This window comes from Erinaceus europaeus, chromosome 15 (assembly GCF_950295315.1).
Source record: "Erinaceus europaeus chromosome 15, mEriEur2.1, whole genome shotgun sequence".
NCBI classification, from domain to species: domain Eukaryota; kingdom Metazoa; phylum Chordata; class Mammalia; order Eulipotyphla; family Erinaceidae; genus Erinaceus; species Erinaceus europaeus.
Genome location: NC_080176.1, coordinates 65,925,066 through 65,930,566, shown reverse-complemented (window position 1 = coordinate 65,930,566; position 5,501 = coordinate 65,925,066). Strand labels below are relative to the sequence as shown.

At 40.0% G+C, this 5,501-nt stretch overlaps 1 long non-coding RNA gene across 1 annotated transcript; it reads right to left on the bottom strand.

Moving 5' to 3' along the window:
- Nucleotides 1–2,585: 2,585 nt before the first annotated feature.
- On the bottom strand, nucleotides 2,586–4,293 carry LOC132533022 (uncharacterized). The gene is made up of 3 exons (XR_009544905.1): nucleotides 4,214–4,293; nucleotides 3,578–3,702; nucleotides 2,586–3,017 (listed from the first exon to the last, which is right to left on the bottom strand). It is a non-coding gene; the product is annotated as an uncharacterized LOC132533022 (long non-coding RNA).
- Nucleotides 4,294–5,501: the final 1,208 nt, after the last annotated feature.

The following is a 5,501-nucleotide window of genomic DNA, read 5'->3' as shown; positions in this document are numbered from 1 at the left end:
AATGCAAGTGAAATGCTCTCTTAATTTTCTTTTAATGGGAGAATAAGTGGGTGGTGGTACACCCAGTTGAGCACATGTTACAATGTACAAGACCCTGAGTTTAAACCCCCAGGCCCCAAATATAAGGAGAAGCTTCATAGACAGTGAAACAATTGCTGCAGGTGTCTCTTTTTTAAAATAACTGATTTTTACTAATGATTTAATAGTGGTTTACAAGATTCTAAGGTAATAATGGTATATAGTTCCACACCATTCCTGCCACCAGAGTTCTGTGCTCCCCCACCCCCACATACACACACATGGTAACTACCATAGTTCTCCCAAAATCATAGTTATGGGTTGACTCTATATATAAAGTTCATGTGTTTCAATTCTATATATCACTTATGAGTGAAATCATCCCAGTTATTCTTCCTTTTTTGTCTTCCCTCTAAGGTAAGCAAAATAGCTCCTCAGATTTTCTCCACAATTTCTTCCCCCTCAGTGATGGTGCAAAAACAAAGGTACCATGTCACAGACGTTCTGGGTCTCAGTGGTACAGATGTTCAGAGTGCTCTGGTCATCTTCCCCTAACATTTTTCCCTCTGGGAGTATGAACCAAAGTTCTTTATAGGGTTCAGAAGAAAGTAAGATTTATGGCTTTTAGAATTGCTTCTCTGCTGAATATAGACATTGGATGGTCAATCCATACCCCCAAGCTATCTCTACCTAATAGGTTAGGACTCTGAAGAGGTGAGATTTAGGGAAATTTTGGCAAAATCATCTACCCAGGGTGGTTAGGATAGGATTGTAGTAGCATACGGAATCTGGTAGCTGAAAGACAGTAAGATGTAAAGCAGTACAAAATGTTTAATAAACAGGGACCAAGGAGTTGAAGTAGAGCCAATGAGAGTAGGGATAGTAGGCTTGCAAAAGGATAGAAGGTCTATTTTGTATATCTTCCTAGGAGTCTTGAGCTTTAGTAATCTTTGCTTGAGTTCTATTTTGCACTCTGACACCATCTTCCCAGACAATATATCTAGTCCATTTTCATGTTAGCTATGAAGCTTAAGCAAAGATTACTAAAGTTGAACTAGATATATTGTCTGGAAAGATGGTGTCAGAGTGCAAAATAGAACTTAAGAGCCAGGTTATGGCAGAGAGTGGCTCCCACACTTGAAAATATATGTAAAAATAATTAACTGAAGGGTCCCCCCACCTTTCTCTTTTTTTCTCTTTCTTTCCAATTTCTGGGTCTCTATCCAATATATAAGTATTTTTTAAGGTTTCTTTTGATGGGGAATAACAAAGACCAGCTTTAGGGGATTTGAAATAACTGAGCAAGTTCATTATCTTTTTAAATTTTTTTTTATTTTTGGGGCCAGGTAGCAGCACACCTGGTTAATCGCACACATTACAGTGAGCAAGAAGTCAGGTTCAAGCCCCCAGCCCTCACCTGAAGTGGGGAAGCTTCACTAGTGGTTAAGCAGGTCTGCATGTGTCTCTCTGTCTCTCTCCCTATTTCCTCCTACCCTCTCAATTTCTCTGTCTCTATTAAATAAGAAATAAATAGAATTTTGAAAAGATTTTTTATTTGTAATTAACAGTTGGTTACAAGATTGTAAAATCACAGTGTATAGTTTCATACCTCACCCACCACCAGTTCTGTATCCCCACCCTGCTATCTCCCAAAGATAACCACCATAGTTCTCGAAGTCTTAAAAACACTTTGCTTGCTTCCGTTTATTATTATTATTGCAAGTTCATGTGTATAAGTTCTCTAGATTCCACATATGAGTGAAAGCATCTCGTAGTTGCCTTTTATCCCTTTACTTATTTCACTAAGCATAATCACCTCCAGTTCCATCCGTTTTGCCCCAAAGGAAGGACACAATATCACTATCTTGATTATAGTGATGACTTTAAGGATTTATTAATATGCTAGAACAAACAGACAAAGTTACTATTTCAAATATGTCTAGTTTACTGTATGCCTGTTGTATGCTTCACATTGGTTTGGTTTCTCCCCCCCCCCCCCCCGATTGTGGTTTAGCCCCTGCTAGTTTGGTGCTTCTCTTTTTCCCCACCCCCTACCCTATGTACTGGGAGAGTTCCTCTCTGCTGCTGGAAGAAAAAGACAGGAGAGCACATGTTTGCCGCTCCTGAAAAAAGATTAAACTGCGTTCTCAGCTCAGCCGTGTGTCTCTGGTCATCTCTGTTACCCGTCCGTGAAGCCAGCCCGGGTAAAACAACATATGCCCATTATCCTTCAATTAAAAATTTTAAAAACTCAAATAGCAAAATCATAATAAAATTTATTGGAATGGAATGCCAAAGGTAGACTATTGGGATAACGATGCTCTGAGGTAAAAGAAATGTAAAAAAGTTGGGGAGGTGGTAAGCCTGGCAGTAAATATTATAAAACAGGATCATGAGGCAAGTAAAATATTTGGGGCTTAGTGTTTTGTAGATATTGATATTCAACGTCTAGGAACTGTTATTGGCTTTGTTGGGTGGTAGGGAAAGTAAATATTTAACTATATAATCTCAAACATTCGACAGTGAAATCTTTTTGAAAATCAAATGAGATCAAATACATGTTTTGAAAGGTTTAACTAGCTAGGCAAATGTGAGTGGCTATGAGCAAGATGAAGCATTAACAGGTATCCCTAGTTAAGTCAGTGTTCCCCTTCTCTTCTTCACGTCTCTAATGCATGTCTTTCTACAGACTGAGAACTTTTCAAAAGAGAGTAGGAAGCAGACACGGTTGTCTGTATCTCCTACCATAGAGTTCTTTATGTCTGGCCTTCCAGCTGGCTCTCTCCTTACATCTCTCACCAGTGAAATCCCCTCTGATGAAGCAGAAGCTGGACGGACATCTTATGCTGCAGCTGTGTTGAGTTGATTTAACTTGTCCAGCCATCTGGAACAGGGAAAGCAAGCTGCCTACACATGTACACGAGTCAGCAGCCGGAGGACTGGGAATGGCTCCAGTCCCTCAGGGAGACACAGGGCTGTGTCTTGCCTCCTGGAGGAGCCTTGTAGAAGGACTGCAAATTTTTCAGGCGCATTTCTCAGAAAGCCCTTTAACTCTTTTTTAAAGTGATTTAATATTGATTTACAAAATTATAAGATAACAGGGGTATAACTCTGTATCATTCCCACCACTATAGTTCTGAATCCCCATTCCCTCCATTGTAAGCTGTGGCAGTTCTCCCAAGGTTGCAGATATTGGTTAACTATTATTTCTATTATTATTATTATTTCTAATATTATTCTAGTATTATTTCTATTATTATTATTTCTATCTGTCTATATTTGTATATATTTGGTCTTTTTTTGTAAGGTCCCATCTTCTCTTTCTTTCCAAATCACATATACACCTCTTACTATGTCCAAATGTCCCTCCCTCTTTCCACCTCTCTCTCCAGATCCTGATGGAGTTGAAGTTAAGACCCCTCTGGTCATATTCCCCCTACCATGTCTGCCCCCACTAGGAGTATGGATAAAAATTATGTTGGGGGATGCAGAAGGTAGGAGTTCTAGCTTCTATAATTGCTTCTCCACTGGACACAGTCACTGGCAGGTTGATACACACCCCCAGCCCATTTCTGTCTTCCCCTAGTGGGGTAGGGCTCTGAAGCATTGAGGTCCCAAGGCATGTTGAAGTTGTCTTCCCAGGGAAATCAGGATGGAATCATGATAGCATCTGCAACTTGGTGGCTGAAAAGCAGCAAGATACAAAGCAAGACAAAATGATTAATGAACAGGTAACAATAAGTAGAAGTAGAGCAGATGAGAATAGGGGTCTTCGGGTGGAAAGAAGCTAGGAAGTTCATGCTAGGCATGTCCCAAGGGGCCTATGACTATCATAATTTTGCTTGAGTTTGATAGCTAACTTGGAGTGGGACAAAATTATTGTCTGAGAAGATAGTGTCAGAGTAGAGAAAAGGGCTAGAAAGTTGAACTAAGGCAGAGTAGCTCCCATTCTTGAAAAGAATCTATGAATAAAATTAGCTGTTTGCCTCATCCACCTGACCCAGGGCCCCTATATATATTTACATTTAGCACAAGAGCCTGTGTAACCTCTGAATCTGTTGGTCTAAGTACTGGCTCACCAAGTTACACTCATTTCTCTGACCAACATGGCTACAAAGGCAGAGGTTTTGACAACCCCACCACCATGTCAGGTTTGATGATTTGCTATAGTGACTCAGAGAAGTCAGGTCCTTACTTGGTACAATAGCCAAATGGAAGAGATGCACAGAAAAAGCTATGCCAGGTGTGCCAGCTGCCAGCACCTCGATTTGTTCATATTCGCCAACCCAGAAACTCTCCAGCCTTCCTCCTGCAGTAGCTGTTATGCCTAGGAGCTCAAGTTCCAGCCCCTGCCAAAGGTCAATGACAGCTGACAATTTCAATCCTCTAGTCACTATGTCACACTAGGTGATCAGCCCCTCCCTAGGCTGTGACAGGGTACACCTCATTAGCATAAGCTCTGATGTATTGAAACAGGAGCATTATGAATAGCAAGTAACATGCCCCCACTCAGACAATTCCAAAGGTCCTAGTTCCTCTACCTGGGGCTGACAAACACACTTTTAATTAGACCACAATGGTAGAATAAAATAGTCAAGGTGAATCTGTGGGGACATAAGGTTTTTGGGGAATTGTATTGGGAACATCCAATAAGGGAAAGCTCCCAATTGAGGCCCAAGATTGCAACTTAAAACAGTGACAGATGCTCACCGGACAGTGAGAGAAAAGAGCCAGGTGGACAGAGACAAAGAAAGGTTTCATTTGCATTCCCACCACCAGAGCAGAAGGATTCCTTTTTCCTCATATGCCTGCCAATGCTTGGTGTTTCCATCTTTTCTAATGTATGACATTCTTACAAGTGTAAAGTGATATCTCATATTTATTTGCATTTCTCTGATAATCAGTGACTTTGAATATTTTTTCCTATGTCTGTCTGCCCTCTGGATCTCTTTGGTGAAGGTTCTATCCATGTGTTCTACCCATTTTTAATAGGGTTGTTTGTTTTTCTCTTGCTGAGTTTAGTGTGTTTCATATATATTTTGATTAACAGGCTTTTGTCACATATATAGCATGAAAAGGTCTTTTATTCCACAGGGAGTCTCTCTGTTTTGGTGATGCTTTGATTTTTTTGGTTTTTTTATTTTATTTGTTTATTGTTTTTGTTTTCTGTGCAGAAGCTTTTTAATTGAATGGAATCCCATTGATCTGTTTTACTTTTGTTTTCCTTACAGTTATGCTTGAGCCATTGAAGATATTTTCAAAGCTTATATTGAAAAGTATCTCCTACAAATCTACAGCCTAATATAAGTACTTTTACTTCAAAGTAAGTAATTTCCCTAACTTACAGAGATGTGGTCAGCACCGTAGGCCCTAGCCCATATCTAGGATCTATAAATTTGTGGTTGGAAAACATGCCAGCTGAAATGGAATTTGGTAGTCCCATGTGTTAGGAAAGATCTCACCGGGCTAAAGGAGTTGAGAGG